This window comes from Macaca fascicularis, chromosome 12 (genome assembly GCF_037993035.2).
Source record: "Macaca fascicularis isolate 582-1 chromosome 12, T2T-MFA8v1.1".
NCBI lineage: Eukaryota > Metazoa > Chordata > Mammalia > Primates > Cercopithecidae > Macaca > Macaca fascicularis.
The window spans coordinates 116,526,275-116,545,461 of record NC_088386.1 but is presented as its reverse complement, the minus strand read 5'-3'; positions in this window follow the sequence as shown (position 1 = coordinate 116,545,461).

Genomic DNA, 19,187 nt, shown 5'->3' with positions numbered 1-19,187 from the left:
GTTAAAAGCATTCAGTTTTATGTATTCACAAAGATATGGTTTGAAATTAGAATTTATGTTTAAAAGGAAAACAGAGAACAAAATTTCAGAAAATTTGGAGCCTGATGATGCGATAGAAAAGAAAAACCCATTTTCTAAGGAGAAATTCAAGCCAGCTGCAAAAAAAAAAATTGTGTAAGTAACAAGGAACCAAATGTTAATCACCAAGACAATGAGGAAAATATCTTCAGGGCATGTCAGAGGTCTTCACAGCAGCCCCTCCCATCCCAGGCTCAGAGGCCTGGGAGGAAAAGATGTTTTTGTGGGCCAGGCCCAGGGCCTTGCTGTTTTGTGCAGTCTTGGGTTTTGGGGCCCTATACCTCAGCCATGGCTAACAGGGGTCAAGATACAGCTCTGGCTATGGCTTCAGAGGGTGCAAGCTCCAATGCTTGGCAGCTTCCATGTGGTGTTGAGCCTGCAGGTGCACAGAATTCAATAATTGAAGTTTGGAAACCTCCACCTAGATTTCAGAGGATTTATAGAAATGCTTGGATGTTCAGGCAGAAGTTTGTTGCAGGGTCCTCATGGAGAACCTCTGTTAGGGTGGTGTGGAAGGGAAATATGGGATTGGAGCTCCCACATACAGTGTCCACTGGGGCACTGCCTAGTGGAGCTCTGAGGAGAGGGCTACCTTCCTTCAGACCCCAGAATGGGAGATCAACTGACAGCTTACACTGTGTACCTGGAAAGCCACACACCCTCAATTCCAGCCCATGAAGGAAGTGGGCTGAACCCCACAAAGCCCCAGGGTCAGAACCGCCTAAGGCTATGGGAGCCTACCTCTTGCATAGGTTCGACCTGGATGTGAGACATGGAGTCAAAGGAGATTATTTCAGAGCTGTAAGATTTGACTGCCCTGCTGGATTTTGGACTTGCATGGGGCCTGTAGCCCCTTCATTTTGGCTAATTTCTCCCATTTTTAAGTGTGTATTTAACCAATGCCTGACCCCCATTGTATCTAGGAAGTAACTAACTTGCTTTTTATTTTACAGGCTCATAGCCAGAAGGGATTTTTCTATCTCAGATGAGACACTGGACTTGGATTTTCAGGTTAATGCTGGAATGAGTTAAGACTTTGGGGGACTGTTGGGAAGGCATGACTGTGTTTTGAAAGTGAGGACATGTGATTTGGGAGGGGCTGGGGCAGAATGATATGGCTTGGCTGTGTCCCCACCCAAATCTCATCTTGAATTGTAATTCTCATAATCCTCACATATTGTGGGAGGGACCTGGTGGAAGGTAATTGAATCATGGGGTTGGTTACCCCCATGTTCTCATTATAGTGAGTGAATTCTCTTGAGATCTGATGGTTGTATAAGGGGCTTTTCCCTATTTTGCTTGGCACTTCTCCTTCCTGCCATCATGTGAAAAAGTATGTGTTTGCTTCTCCTTCTGCCATGATTATGAGTTTCCTGAGGCCTCCCCAGACATGCAAAACTGTGAGTCAATTAAACCTCTTTCCTTTATAAATTACCCAGTCTGGGACAGTACTTTATAGCAGCATGAGAATGAACTAATATAGTAAATAGGACCGGTTCCATCAAGGAAAAGGCAGCAGTTTGTCTACAACAGAATAGACACTTACTCCGGATATAGGTTTGCCTATCCTGCATGCAATGCATCTGTCAAGACTACCATCCATGGGCTCCTGGAGTTCCTTATTGACCATCAGATTATTCCACATAGCATTGCCTCTGACCAAGGCACTCACTTTATGGCTAAACAAGTGCAGCAGAGGACTGATGATCATGGAATTCACTGATCTCACCATGCTCCCCATCATCCTGAAGCAGCTGGTTTGACAGAATGGTGGAATGGCCTTTTGAAATCACAATCACAATGCCAACTAAGTGACCATACTTTGCAGGGCTGGGGCAAAGTTACCCAGAAGGCTGTATATATTCTGAATCTGCATCCAATATATGATACCATTTCTCCCATGGCCAGGATTCACGGGTGCAGGAATCAAGGGGTGGAAGTGAAAGTGGCACCACTCACTATCGTCCCTAGTGACCCGCTAGCAAAACTTTTGCTTCCTATTCCCATGACATTACATTTTGCTGGCCTAGAGGTCTTCGTTCCAGAGGGAGGAATGCTGCCACCAGGGGACACAACAATGATTCCATTAAACTGAAAGTTAAGATTGCCACCTGGCCACTTTGGGCTCCTCCTACCTCTAAGTCAACAGGCTAAAAAGGGAGTTACAGTGTTGGCTGCAGTGACTGACCCAGATTATCAAGATGAAATCAGTCTACTACTCCACAATGGAGGTAAGGAAGAGTATGTATGAAATACAGGAGATTCCTTAGGGTATTTCCTAGTTTTACCATGCCCTGTGATTAAGATCAATGAGAAACTACAACAACCCAACTCAGGCACGACTACGAATGGCCCAGATCCTTCAGGAATTAAGGTTTAAGTCACTCTATCTGGTAAAAAACCACGAATTGCTGAGGTGCTAGCTGAAGGCAAAGGGAATACCAAATGGGTAGTAAAAGAAGGTAGTCACCAATACCAGCTGCAACTACGTGACTATAATTGTCATGAGTATTTCCTCTTTGTTAAGAACATGTTTCTACATATATACACTTGTACTAAGAAAATATCTTCATTTTATTTCCTTTCTTTGTCCTTTATCATGTGACATAAGGTTTACTGATTTTATCAGCATTTAAGTGTTGTTACTTTGTGTAATAGCATTTGGGGTGGGAATTTTATGCTTCCAGTTATATGAGGGAAAGCTGTAATTATGACTTTATTATTGTCTTTATCTGAAGATTATGTATGATTTCAGGAGATGTGTATGGATTCAAGTTGACAAGGGGTGAACTTATGACGGTTAAATGCTGAGTGTCAACTAGATTGGATTAAAACAGGCAAAGCACTGACCGTAGGTATGTCTGTGAGGATGTTGCCAAAGGAGATTAACATTTGAGTCAATGAGAGGCAGACCCACCCTCAATCTGGGTAAGCACCATCTAATCAGCTGCCAGTGTGCCCAAAATAACACAGGCAGGAGAAGATGGAAGAGCAGACTTGCTGAGTGTTTTGGCCTTCATCTTCCTCCCATGCTGGATGCTTCCTGCCCTCGAGCGTCAGACTCCAAGTTCTTAATCTTTTGGACTCTTGGACTTGCACCAGTGGTTTGCCAGGGGCTCTTGGGCCTTTGGCTACAGACTGAAGGCTGCACTGTTGGCTTTTCTACTTTTGAGATTTTGGGACTCGAACTGGCTTCCTTGCTCCTCAGCTTGCAGACGGCCTATTGTGGAATTTTACCTTGTGACTGTGAGTCAGTACTCCTTCATCAACTCCCCATCATATGTGCATCTATCCTATTAGTTCTGTCCCTCTAGAGGACACTGACTAATGCAGATTTCATCTTCAAGAGGGAAAAAGTATAGAATTAGGTCCACACTAAAGTGCAAGGTCTTTGCCTGGGAGACGACATTAAGGAGAAGCTAGGAAGCCTGAATCTTAACACATATAATGATAGAACCCTTATGTTTCTATCATGTTTATAAATTTCAAATTGTATTTGCATATTTTCTATTTTATCTAATTTTATCTTCAAATAGTTACCACCCAGTTATGGGATTTTTATATCCTCTTTAGAAAAAAATTTTTAATCCTGTTTGCAAAACTTAAGAGCAAAAACTTCATAGCTTAGTATTTTTCTTGTCATTTGATATGCATTCTTACTTATGAATATACTGTCACATGAAGATTGTCATGGACTGAAGTGTGTCACCTTCCAAAATCTATATGTTGAAGCCCTAACCCTCAATGTGACTGTGTATGGAGAAAAAGTCTTTAAGGAGGTAATGAAGGCTAACTAAACTCATGACGGTGGAACCCTAATTCAATATGACTTGTGTCGTTAGAACAGAAAGAGACATCAGGATGCCTGGGTGTAGAAGAAAGACTATGTGAGGACCCAGCATGAAGGCTGCTAGCCAAGGAGAGGCATCAGGCGAAAGCAAATTCGTCACCACCTTGATCTTGGACTTTCAAAATTCCAGAAAAATAGGAAATAAATTTTTGTTCTTTAAGCTACCTAGCCTGTAATATTTTGTTATAACAGCCCTGGCAGACAAATACAAAGATGTTAAACGTAACCGTGATTTCCCTGTGTTTTCTCATGCTCTGAGTTCAATCTCTTTGTAGGGTGTAGGTTCAATCAGTGTTTATTGAGCAGGCATCATTCAATAGAACTTACTATACGGTGACCCAAATTAACTATTGGAATGGCCTGAAACACTGGAGGAGTTATTTCTCAATTTACTGATCTATGAATTGAGATCATATCAACATATAATCAACCTTATCTCCTTATTCTGAAACACGGTCAAATTGTTTTAGACTCTATTAGCAATGAAATCAAACAGATCCTCTGCTGAACCAATTAATTTTTAAGAAATCAACTAAATCTATCTCAAAATAATTATTGAGTCTGTGCAGACTAAAGTTAATCATATTCTGTGAAACTTTACAATAAATCCTATTATAGCTCATAAAATTAGAAATTGTAAAATATACTTTATTAAGGTACTTTTCCCTTCAAGTTTTTATCATTATAGTTCCTCTTTGAAAGCACTAAAATCATAATGAATTCTCCACATAGTCCCTAATGTGCTCATCATAATAGAGTGAGGTCTCAAAAACCTGAATGCATGAGACAAGTTCACAGAGAAATTCATTGTGTAAGAGAGTAATTTGTGGAAGAATTATAGCATATATGGAAGATTTGAAATAAGAAAGAGAACAAAATTCACAGATGTCACTTGAAGTTGGCATAATATTGAAAAACAATCCTAAAGCAATACCAGAATGAGTAATAGGAAAAAGGTAAGAAATTTCTACATTTTACTTCTCTCAGAAAACAACCATTAAAAAAAATTTCCAAAAAAGCATATATTGGCATTCTGGTTTTGGCTTTGACAAAGGAGTGAGTATCAGACTTGATCTCCTGCTACAAATATATATAAATAATGGACAAAATATAAGAAGCAATTCTGTCTATGCATTGGAAAACAGAGACACAGGTCTATAATCCTTAAGAGAAAGTATATTCAGAATGTTAGTGTCATATTCACCTGAACTTTCTGTGTTCACATCCAAACATCAGTACAAGAGACTAGAGTTAAACAGGTAGCAGAAGTCTCACTGTGCAGAGAAAGTCAAGACCAATACCAAGGCTACTGAGGCAGTTGGAAATATGGAGCAGGATAACAGCAGGATAAAAAGCTGTCTAGAGATGATACCCCAAGGATATGAATAGGGTTCCTCTTCCATCTTTGGCTAAATACTAAGCTGTGAATGCAATAGGTGAGATTCCACCAGACCTTCTGGAAGCTGTGAGAAGAGCAGAGATGTTAGAGCTTATATGGTGCAGGAAAATGTTAGCACTCCCTCCAGCTAGGGTGAGGTGGCCCTACTAAGACAATGGTTATTCAGCTAAAACACTAGAAATGACAAGCCTTAGGGAAAAAAACTATGCCCTAGAGTGAGGGCTCTACTGGATTCAACCTAACAAGGCTTAAAACCAAGTCTTGATAAGATCAAGCTGATGTAACAATAAAGTAATTTTCTGACAAAATAAACTTAACACTGTCTAATGAAAATAAAGTACAGAATTATAGTAAAACATCATCAACAATTTCCAGCACTCAATGAAATATCAAATATATAAAGAAGCATGAAAATGAGGCCATAATTGGAAAAAGGGTCACTGAGATGTTAATGTTAACAAATGTTATATTAACATGTTGACATATATGTATGCTTATATGTGGGTATATGTATAAGTGTGCAAATGTGTTTGTATGCTTTAAAATATGTTTTATTATTAGTGAGATAAGACAATGCCAACAGATCAGATGACCGACATTGAAAAGACCATTTGTTATACTCACATATTCCAAGAGAAGGGGAACACCAAACCCTGGGGGAGCCAACTGGGGAATCACCATGAACAATCAGGAGGCAGAGGGAGCAATGGGAAAACACAGCCTGTGTTTTCAGTGTCTGTGTTCAAATGTTTCACAATGAGACATGACTCTCATCAAAATGGCTAAAATTAAAAGAGTGACAATACCAAATATTATCAAATATATGGAGCACCTAGAACTGCTAGACTTTGTTGAAAGTACAAAATGTTGCAATATCTTTGAAAAAAGTGTTTGGAAATTTTTTCTGATAAAGTTAAACATACATGTACCCTATGGCTAAGCAATTCTACCTCTTGGTATTTTTCTAGGGGTAATGGAAATGTATTTTTACCCAAAAAATTGCCTAGGAATATTTGTAGTTGTTTTAGTTATAATAATACAAAAGTTGTATTATTGAAAACTTATATTATATTCACACAGTTAAAAATAAGCTGTACTATATTCATACAGTTGAGACAGAGTAAGTAAGCTTAGGACTGGCTAATTTGAATAATTTTAGTGGGCTCTAGAGCATAGGGACTGTCCCTAGTTGCCTGGTACTTGGCCCAGGGGTAATTAGGGCAGGTAGACAATTTCCTAGAGTATGAGAGCAAAGTAGAGGAGGTGGTTGGGGGTGTGGGCTCTAGATTGGTTTGCATATGAAAGTTAGGCTCACAGACAAGTTATTTACTACCTGAAGGAACTGACTAGTCCTGAAAGAGGCATTTCTTCCAGAGTCAGCAAGGCCCCCAAAATAGAAACAGACACACACACAACTGATACAATACATGTGTGCTCAGGATTTAACAAAAATCACGATCACAGTGAGTGAACAGAAAGATAATTTCAGCCAGGAAATGAAAACAAACAAATAAAAATAGCCATATGAATATCCTAGAACTGAAAAATAACATTAACATGTCAAATTTAATAAATAGGCTTGATAACAGACTAAAAACTCTAAAAATGAAAGATCAGTAGACTTGAAGACAGAGCAATAGAAAGCAGATACAATCAATCGAGAGAAAAATACTGAAATAAAAAGAATAAACAGGGCCTTAAAAATGTAGGGCATTGTCAAGGGGCCTAACTTGTTTATAACTAGAATACTAGAATGGAAAAAGAAATGAACTCATTTTAAAAAACTGAAGAAACAATGGCTAAAATTTTACCAAAGTAGAAAAAATAATCAAACCACAAATCTGAGAAGGTCACAGAAGAAATATAAAGAAAACTACATCTGTGTATCACAGGGAAATCTCTAAAATCTAAAACTAAGAACAAAAATCTTAAAACAAGCAAGAAAAAAATATTATACATGAAGATCAAGGGGGAAATAATATAAAATATTCTGTCCTCTCATCAGAAAAAATGAAAGCCATAAGGTAATGGAATAACATCATTCAAATGCTGAAAAAATCCTAAAGCTATAAAAATAAAATTCTGTATTTAAAAAATATTTCAACAAAATGAAGATAAACTACAGGCTTGTTCAGGTAAACAAAAGCTGAGATACTTTTTCACCAGTTTTTTAAAAGGAAAAAAATAGATTGAGCACTCTCTTCCCTTTTTCAATGTGTATAAAGGAATTCTCTGTACATTCTACTTTTCTGTGAAACCAAAATCTGCTCTAAAAAAAGTTCACTAATTTAGTGAAAGTCACCATAAAAGAAAATAAGTAAGTCATAACCTGGAGGAAAATATTAGGTAGATAGATGATAGATTGATAGATAGATAGATAGATGATTGATAGATGATAAATTATAGGTAGATATATAATATATATTATATATTATATAATTATGACAAATAACTTTATGTTAAGATGTAATAATGAACTCTTACAATTCAGTAGTTTACCTTAAAGATGGTCAAAAGACTTAAACAGACATTTCACAAAGAAACATATACAGCTGGCCAATAAGCACATGAAATACTCCTCATCACTATTAGTCATAAGAAGAAAAAAAAAAACACCACAATGAGACATGATTTGCATAAAAATGGCTAAAATTAAAAAGAGTGATAATACCAAATAATTCTCAAATATATGGAGCAACTGGAACTGCTAGACTTGTTGAAAGTACAAAATGTTGCAATATCTTTGAAAGGTGTTTGGCAATTTTTTCTTATAAAGTTAAACATACATGTACCCTATGACTAACCAATTCTACTTTTAGGTATTTATCTAGGAGTCATAGAAATGTATTTTCACCCAAAAACTTGCAAAAGAATATTTGTAAGAGCTTTAGTCATAATAATATAAAAATTGTATTATTGAAAACAAGTTGTGCTATACTCATACAATGGGAGATGACCTGTAGTGTGTTGGAGCCAGTTCATGCTGGGTCACAAGAACTAGCTGTTCAGTCCTCAGTAATTTTTCAAAATGATGGAGGACATGTTAGTAGCATGAAATTGGCTACCCTCAGAGTATTGACATGGGAATAGACAAAGACTCAGTTTTTGTTTGTTTGCTTGAAAGCCAGTTGTTAAACAGTTATCACCAAATCACTGAATCCAACTCAAAAATAAAAAGAAACAAATTTCTAGTATCCTAACTACATTGCTGAACCTCAAAAGCATTATGTTGAGTAAATGAAGCCAGACACAAAATATGTATTTTATTCATACTGTATTTATATAAGAAGCTCTATAACAGAAAAAAACTAATTGTAATCATAAAAATAAAAACTGTCTGATCATAAAAATAAAAACAGGATAGTTTGGGACCATTCTGGGATTATGGAAGTATAATGTTTTTTATATAGATGTATGTTGCAGTTGATGCATTTGTCAAAACTAATTGAACAGTATACCTAATATCTGTGCATTTTGTTGTAAATTATATCTCAATAAAAGATATTGCAAAAAAGCATACATTGACAGTCGTTATAAAAATACAAATCAAACAGATAAGTAATATAGCCAAAATGATAGAACAAAAAAGACAGTGATTTACTTATGAAGTAGCACTCGGGGCCACTATTCCTATGGCTGACATTTTATTACTACTACTGGCACTGCTACCACTACTACACTACTATATGGAACATGCAAATACTTCCTAATTACTTTGGCACATATTTCCTAAGTAAATTAGCAAATTTATGGATGAATATGCCAACTAACCTACGTGAATCTCTTATTAGCACATTAACTAAAGTATTGGGATGAAATACCTTTTCCTTTATTTTTCGCAGCGCTTTTGCCCAAATTGGCACATTATATGACATGCATGGTAGTTAAACTCCAAAATTGTGTGAAATGAGAATGTGGCACTACGAGAAAAATCCAGTCACTTTTTTTGCCATTTTCTGTATCAATTTTTTTTGCAGTATCTCTCACTAAAATTCAAATAAAGACAAAGTTTTTCTTTCTCCTATCTCACAGCACACTGTTCTACCTCAATCTAGCATTTATTTTATTCTGCTCTGTTTTGTGGGCACTTTATAGCTTATTTTATATCTCCATCGAATTAGTTGCACGTTCCTTAAGGGCCAAGGCTATTCCTGTTCATCTTTGTATCTCTAAGCACACTCATAACATGCAGGTTTATGCAGGATTTGGGGCGCCCTAAAATCTCAGATAAATTGACTTGACTTCTTTCCAGAATACTTTTATATTACATCAGCAACATTCCTACATAGCAAGGGCTTCAACCATCAATTTATAAGGCATCAACTCACGTAACCTTATAAAGTAGATTATAAACTTCTATTTTTTCCCACGGCATTCTACTAAACTTTCAGCATTCTTGGGGATCAACAACAACAAAATGTATAAATTATTATCTCAGAGGAATCAAGAAAAGGAAAGGAGAAAAGAGAAGAAACTATTAACTTTTATTGAGATACTGTTACGTGCCAGACATTATCTCTTACCATTGTCTATTTAATTTTCACAACAAGCATGTTAGTTGCACACCATCGCCCAGGCTGGAGTGCAGTGGCGCCATCTCGGCTCATTTGCAACTTCCGCCTCCCGGGTTCCAGCAATTCTCCTGCCTCAGCCTCCCAAGTAGCTGGGATTACAGTTGCACGCCACTGTGCCCAGCTAATTTTTGTATTATTTTGTATTATTGGTAGGGATGGGGTTTTACCATGTTGGCCAGGATGGTCTCAAACGCCTGCCTCAGGTAATCTACCCACCTCGACCTCCCAAAGTGGTGGGAAGACAGGCCTGAGCCACCACACCCGGCCTCCTGAGAGCCTTTATCTACAATAGCTTTGAATAGTGTCGAATGCTTTGTTCTGTATCTACTGAGATAATCATGTGGTTTTTTGGTTTACTAATATGCTGAATTACATTGAATACTGAACCTATGTATTTTGGGATGAACATCACTTGTAATGATTTTTATGTATTTATACATCATATATAAGTATATATAATTCTTTATATAGTATATATAATTCTTTATATAGTGTATATATAAATATAAATTTTTATATATTTTATATAAATATAAATATAGCCATGACAAGTCAGGCTCATCTCAAAATACTATACACACACACACACACATATAGATATATACATTTATATATCTATTGCTACATTTTAATGGGATTGAAAATTTTTATGTATGTTGATGATGATGTACTGCTATATAGTATAATTATCTGATTTGTAACATTAAAGCAATGTATATTTTTCTCTTATTTCCTGGGAGAAACTGTAAAAGATGAATTATGTCTTTCTTAAATTTTGGGTAGACTCTAGAAGAGAAACAACCTGAGCTTGAAGTTTTTATTTTTGGAAGGTTATCTACAGTGTCAACTTTAATAGATACAGTAATATAGGAATGCTTAAGTTACAACATACACACAAATGTATTTTGCAAGTTTTGATAGTTTGGACATTTCAATGACTTGGCATTTTTCTTTCCATTCTTAAATACATAGGTGTAGTATTATTTGTAGCATGCTTTTATTAGCTTTTGAATATCTATGGAGTGAACAGTGATACCATCTCTCTCATTCCTAATGTTAATTTGTTTGTCTTCTCTTTCATTTTCTTTGTCAGTCTGGTTAGAGGTTGTATTAGTCAGGATTCTCTAGAGGGACAGAAAAGGATAGATGTATATATGAAATAGAGTTTATTAAGGAGAATTGACTCACAGGATCACAAGGTAAAGCCCCACGATAGGCTGTCTACAAGTTGAGGAGCAAGGATCAGTCCAAGTCCAAAACCTCAAAAGTAGGGAAGCTGACAGTGCTGCCTTCAGTCTGTGGCCAAAGTCCCAAGAGCCCCTGGCAAACCACTGGTGTGAATCCAAGAGTCCAAAAGCTGAAGAACTTGGAGTCTGATGTTTGAGGGCAGGAAGCATCCAGCATGGGAGAAAGATGAAGGCCAGAAGACTAAACTGGTCTAGTCTTGCCACGTTCTTCTTTTTGCTTTATTCTAGCCAGGCTGCCAGCTGATTAGATGGTGCCCATCCAGATTGAGGGTGGGTCTGCTTCTCCCAGTCCACTGACTCAAATGTTAGTCTCCTTTAGCAACACCCTCATGGACACACCCAGGAACAATACTTTGCATCCTTAAATCCAATCAAGTTGACAATTAACCATCACAGAGGTTTATCCATTTTACTGATCTTTTCAAAGTATCAGATTTTGGTTTGAATGATTTTTCTCACTTTTTTTCTGTTTTCAACTTTATTGATTTCTGATATTACCTTTATTTTATAGCTTTTCTTTCTTTCCTTTAACTTATTGTTGTGTGAATTTTTTTCCTCTTTAGGCCCTTAATGTGGAAGCTTAGGTTACTGATTCAAGATGTTTCTTCCTTTCTAATATAAATATTTAACATAAAATTTCCCTGTCAGCACTGCCTTAGCTGCATTCCACAAATTTTAATATGGTTTCATCTTCATTTAGTTAATTTCCTTTGAGACTTCCTCTTTGACCTTTGGGTTACTTGGAAGTGTGGGGTTTAATATCCAATTGTTTGAGGATTTTTCAAATATCTTTCTGTTATTGGTTTATATTTTAATTCCATTATGGTCTAAGAACATGTGCTATATGATATCTCTTTTTAAAAAATTTATAAGGTTTGTGTTATGTATGTATCTTGGTGAATGTCTCCTGCCATACCCACCAGGGCTGCTATATGAGGAAATTTTATTTACTTACCATTTTGTTTTAAATTCCCCTGAACTTCTTTGAGTTGTGGAATGCCTTAAACTTTTTTGAATTATAGAATGCCTTAAACTATATTATAAACATCTTGGGGCTTAGAAAAATCATTAGGTCCAAGACACAAGGAAAAAGTTGACCCTACAGCAACAATGTTGAAGCCCCTGTTTTGCGCCTTATCTATGCACAATGAAGCAAGTGCAAAAACCATCCAAATATCCTATTACATCCCCTTATCTTTAGGCGTTTAAGATTCACGGGGTTTCGTCAAATGACAAGTGTTTGCTAAGTTCCTGTGTACAGTTATTTAAAGCCATTTTCCAACTTGTGTGAAAGAAGAAAAATTAAAATAACATGTTTTACTATCAAAGAACTCATAGTAGAAAAGAAGTAGACTTCACAAATAAAAACATGGATAGAAAGGAGAAAATTAAGCAGAGAAAAAAATGAACACTTCCTGAATGAGGCAAATCTTCTGAAGCAAATTAAATACATATCTTTATTAAATATTCTTCTATATGATATCTATGATTATAGATAAATGTATTTGATAAATGTAAATTGCGTATTTTATCAGATTTTTGCTTCTATTTCTAGAAAATAATTAAGTGCCTGCTTTCATTTTATAAATGTATATACTCTCTCTATTTTTGGAGAAATATCAAACCATCTGGAAACTATTAAATGTTGAAGGAAAAATTATTATTAAATTACATTTGATATTGTTGATGACTTCATTTATTTTTACAGTTTATCTGAGAACAGAAGAGTTTGCTGTATGTCTAAGTCTCTTGGCTTGACAATTTGTGTTCTGTGTATGTTCTGGACCACTAGGAAACGACGTCTGTACCTTTACTAAATTCATATATCATTAAAAATTCTCCTTATATGTATCCAGTGTCAGTCACTATGTTTCCAAAAGGATATCATCCTTATATTCAAGTTTGAAATATACTGAATCCCATTTTTCTGTTAGCAACGTATCACTTATATTGTAAAGAAAAGAGAAAATACTGTACTTGGTTTGCCACTTAGCCCGTTTCAATTTTTCGTCACCATATGTTATACTTTTGCAGCAAATATGTACCTGCTGTGTCACAGAGCTGCATTCCAAAGGAAGAGATAAGCTATCCTATACCTGATTGTCCTCAAATTCAAGTCCTTGTTCTTGACCAGTTATGTATAGTTTTATTTGTTATGCTCTGAATTACCTTTCACTAAGACAGTTATAATTACCTTTTCCCTCGTCACTTTCTCTCATTACATGGTGATATCATTGAGGCAAGAGAATAGTACAGACCAAAAAGTTGTTTGCAAACTATCAAGGTTAATCTATTATGTCAGCACTAGGCTTTGCAACAGACTTTCAGGTGGGCTTCCAGTTGGCACATTTGTTATAGAGCAGAAAAAGTTGACATGTGCAGCTATAACGTTTCTTCTGTAAATGCAGTTCTACTTCCAAGTGAGTTCACTTCACATCTCCCTTCAACGTGAACCAAGGGGCTTTGTCTGCCACTACAGTCTTCGGTGAGAGAGTGTAGTTGGATTAGTACATTAAGACAACCTTTTCACTTTCGGAAAAGCAGTACTACCTTCTTTCAGCATCTTCAGGTGAAAACACACACAAAGGAAATAAAGTATGACATTGGCTAAGTTAGTTATAATTTCAGCTTTACAATTTTCTTCTTGGGATACAAATAAGGGTATTTGGCAACCAAAAATATTCCTCTTTTTCCAATGCTAAGAAGAAGAGACTGTCATTCAGAGATGCCAAGCTCCTATCAAAGATTCCTTGACTACTTAAAAGAAAAAGCTGACTTAAAAAACAAACTATATCCATGGTGACAGTACTTCTCAACCATTTTTTCCATTTAGTTGCCTTTATTAATAAGTTGAATGTATATACAAAAAAGATTTTCATAAATTAATTTTATATTGATGCTAGTTTCTTTTAGATAGGGAAATATATTACTTTGAAAGTTACATGTGGCCGGGCGCGGTGGCTCAAGCCTGTAATCCCAGCACTTTGGGAGGCCGAGACGGGCGGATCACGAGGTCAGGAGATCGAAACCATCCTGGCTAACACGGTGAAACCCCATCTCTATTAAGAAATACAAAAAACTAGCCGGGCGAGGTGGCGGGCGCCTGTAGTCCCAGCTACTCGGGAGGCTGAGGCTGGAGACTGGCGTGAACCCGGGAGGCGGAGCTTGCAGTGAGCTGAGATCCGGCCACTGCACTCCAGCCTGGGCGACAGAGTGAGACTCCGTCTCAAAAAAAAAAAAAAAAAAAAAAAAAAAAAAAAGAAAGTTACATGTAACTGGAGTTGCCAGATTTTGCAAATAAAATACAGGGCAACCAGTTAAATTTGAATTTCAGATAAGCAAGGAAGAATATTTTAGTATATGTCTCAAATATTGCATGGACATGCTTTAAGGTAAGTGCTGATTTTATTTTAAGGTAAGTACTATTTTAAAGTAAGTACTAATTTTCATTGGAATTAAATGGAGTTCCTATATTAGGAGCAGAAGATTTAGAAGCAGGAAATAAGAGCAAAAGTTGGAAAAAATTTCTTGACTAGAAGGAACTTTTAACAGAGCTTTCCTACCTATGATACTGAAAGAAAATGGTAAAGTCAACCAATACCATTTGGAGAGGGCCACAACCCTTGTGTCAAGTGATGCTGAATCTGTGCCTCTCTTTGGTGAAACATTTAGTGCCTTGCTATATTCTGAGGTTGGTTTTCAGCAACTTTTTTGAGTGAATGGAGAGATAAGGTCTCTGTTGCCCAGGCTGGAGTACAGTGGTGCAATCATAGCTCACCACATCTTCAAATTTCTGGGCTAAAGCAATCCTCCCACATCAACCTCTCAAAGAACTGGGATTACAGGTGTGAGCCACCGCACCTGGCCACAACTTATTGATTTAAAATAACGAGGTATGATATAAAAGTATATAAGCAACTTTGTGAAATTCTCTGACCTTATTTATGACCTTCAAAAGCCAGAAAGACCCAGGTATGACACCAGGAAGAACTCTAGTGTCACAGAAAAGGAATCCACAAGGCACAAGCAATCGTTAGCTACCTTATGCAAAATTCCATAACTGCTGAATGTGCCTTCAGGGCCAGCTGGTTGACTGGGCAATTTAGAAGAATGAGGAACAAAATAGGTACCATTCAGCACAGAGGACTTGGAAATGTGGGAGCTATGACTGTAATATGTACCTTGAGAGACATAAATGAGTATGTCATCCCCACACACTCTTTGATCACTAGTACGGTATATCATGCTTGCTTTCTGCTAGTGCACTCACTTACTGCAAATGGTAATTGATTAATAAAACCTTAATTTACAAAACATTGGTTTTTCAATAGAGTCACTCTTTCCTAAAAGAGGAGAAGGTTGTCATTGTCCCTGAAGTGGGAATTATTCAACTGAGTTCACCTAGTTCTTCTTAGATAAATCTTGCCCAAAGCTAGAAATAGGACTATGAAAACTAAGTCAAGGTGCTCAATGAAAGAGAGCCTGCAGTCCTTGCATAAAAGTGGCAATGAAAGCAAGGAGTGTGAAAAAAATTAACATTACTGTGGTGGTGCTTTATTCTTTGCAACCTGATTCTGCCTCATGCTAAAACCTATGCTCTTTTCTGGGCACTGTGTCATAAATTATTCATTCATTCATCAATTAGTTTATTCATTTAGCAACAGTATACAAGAGAGTCTAATTTTCACCTAGCATGAAGCATCTACACACATACAGTCACACACACATCCTTTGACTTTTATCCTGCTACTTCGTGATAATAGCCCTTTGCTGAAATAACGTATATAAGCATCATAGTGCCTAATATCAAGATTTACTAGCATGGCTGTGTCATGAGCAGGTAGTCTTTATAAGTGGTGCAATTTGGACAGGGGTTGAGGAATATTGGTGAAAGGTGACTTCCACTGCTCCCAGCTTCATACTCCCAATGAATGCTATTAGTTCTTTGCCTATGAGTGTGGCCATGATTTGCTATGTGATATGTTAACTTTGCTTAGTCTAAAGGACATTTGAGGTAGATAACACCTAATTTCATCCATTGCTAATTTATTCTGCCACATGGGACCATACATTATACTGACTCTAACAGGAAAACTGAATTTAGATTAAGAATAATAATGTTTTGGCGGTACATGGCATCACAGTGGCAGAGGAAAGAGTAGAACCAACTAATTTGGGTTTTTTTTTGTTTTTTGCCTACCTTCCCCAATATGGAAGTAGTAAATAGCTTTTATCCTACCTGCTATATTTGTGTGGTAGGATTGACATAACAAATTATTAGAAACTGAGTGGTTTAAACAACAGTAATTGATTGTTTCAGGGTTCTGGATGCTGGAAGTCCAAGGTTAAGGTGTCAGCCATTGGGATTGGTTTCCTCTGAGGGCTGTGAGGGAAGATCTGTTGCTTCCTTCACTCTTGGTTTCCGGTGGTTTGATGGAAGCCTTTTACATTCCTTGGCTTGTGAATCTCTACCTTCATCTTTACATGATCCCCTCCCTGTTCTTATATCTGTCTCCAAATTTCCACTTTTTATAAGGAATCCAGCCATATTGGATTAAAGCTGACCCTAATGACCTCATTTTACCTTGATTACCACTGCAAAGATCATATCTTCAAATAAAGTAAGATTCTGAGGAATTGGGGATTAGGATTTCAACATATGATTTTGGGGGAAACACAGTTTAGCCTACGACATCTGCCAAAGCTGGCTGGTTGTAGGTACAGTGTTCTCAGAGCACTGTGTGGAGAAGGCCTCCCTGGCTATACCTGGCACAAGCAAAGCAGAATGTGGTGGTTGACTGATGATGTCTACCATGGGACAGGTGGAGTTGTTTTGATGTATGCAGTGTATGTGGTGCTTGATTGGTGATGTCTAGCATAAGACAGATGAAGTTGTTTTGATGTCTGTGACACTACTGATTGTCCCAGCCCTAGTGAAAAAGAGGTAGTTAAGGTATTAACATGGTAAGTTCATCAAATTATCATAATTTATTTTCATCTATATTAGATGCCACTTATTCTTAATGTGTAACAAACATGAGCTTGGATTCTCAATTCCAGGACCGTATAGCAGAGATTTAAAACCAGGTTTATAAAGGAGAAAGGAAGATTGTCTCTCTTGGTGTTAGGATACAAATGGGCTTTGGAAATAGACACACCTGTGAATCCTGCTGCTGTCATTTACTAGTTCTATGATCTCTGGAAAATTATTTTACCCTGGAGACTCACCTATAAAAGGAGACTAACATGAAGTAGCTGAGTCCACAGCACAACCCACTTGAAGCTCCAGCATGCATGTAGGCTGCTCATGTGATGATCAATGCACAGGGATGGTTAGACCGCTAATTTCACCCCACAAGAAGGCCCTGAGTTCCAGCACTGTAAGTGTTGCCTATTCTGCTGACTGTGCACATCATACCACAACAGTCACTTCTTTCCTTGCCTGTCTCTGTCCTCTTTATTAGAAAACATACACATATAACCCATAATAGGAATTCATAAGTGCTCAATAAATGAGATTGGTGAATATTCACAGAAACAATGCCACTATCTCCTTAAAGCAAATAAACAAACAGACAAACAAATAAATGGAGCTCTACAGACCTCTTAAGAGAGATGCCACTCAAGAGTAAGTTGAAGTTGGACTTTTCTTAGATAATCTGTTGCAATGACCATTGTCTAGAAGCCTAAGAGAGCAGCAAGAAGCAAGTGTAAAAGAAAAGTCAGCAGGATAAATGGTGCACAAAGGAAGAAACAAGCACTGAATAATAAGAGTTGGCTTGATGGAGAACAGATCTAACAAAGAATGATGGCTGTGCCTGGAGGAATCATCTAGGAGGCTGTTCAACGCAAGGCAAAGGCAACTACAAGGGGTGAAAGCACATCAGGGAGAAGTGAGTACCTTCCGCCATAGGACACACTGATGATGATTTTCCCTGTGACTGGGTGGACACAACCTGGGACACTTCCTAAAAAGGTACACACAAAACATTAAAATAGGTTCAATCTGGGGATTTTCCTTCCGTGTCGAGAATCTGAAGGATAAGTGCTTTGACAGTAAAGGTGAGGGAGTAGGGAGGCTTCAGTACAACCTCACGCACAAGAGAATTTCGGATTGGCAGTATCCCAACCTTCAATCACTCAAGATCTGGTCAACTTTTTCTTTACTAAAATCCTTGGTTAATGCCACTGATTTATGACATATTCCCTCTACGGAACGTGAAGAAACATGTGACGCTTGAATGTCTGATGGGAAGTTCAGCCAATGCATCTCTTTACCATGGCCTGATTTCCCTTGTGTTTTTGTAGAGGTTGGAGGGAATGACACTCTGTATGTTTAGGGCAGAGTCTTCTGCTAAAGGTCAGGTTTTTAATTTCACAGTGTTCAGCCTGGCTGCTCTGCTGTGTAAACTTTGACTAAATACAGTATATGTTGTTATTGTTGAAAATATATTGCTCATGGATATATAATGCAGAAGATTCCCGTGTAAATTTCTCTATCGCTTGAAGTGTTGAAACTGTAGCCAGTTTATCAAAAACACAGCTGCCTTCCTTGGGGTTTCCAAAGGCTCATAACAATTTTTTTCTTTATGAACTTGTGAGAACACCCTGAGGAAAACAGCTGCGTTATTGCAGAGATGAAGAAATCTCAGATGAGTGTGAAGTATTGTAATTTAAATAAGAGCGCTATTTTCAGGCCTTTTCATTTTTAAGATCATTTCATTATTTTATTTTTCCCTAAATAAGTTATCCAGGAAAATAAGAGAGCAATTACTCTAGGGACTGCAGGCACTATAGCAGGCAAATTAAGGGTTTTAATTGAGACTATCAAATGTTGTACTACATGATTAATAGAGATGTGATACCAGTATTTACATCTGTAAAATATTTACCGTATTCCCTTTTTTCTGTTTAAATATGGAGCCAAAAGCAAATGAAAAATAACAGATTCTGTTGTTTTTAAAATTGTCTTCAAATGTGGTGTCTGTTTCAGCCACTCACGTGATGCATGACAAATGTTAAATTTTCCTTATACTACT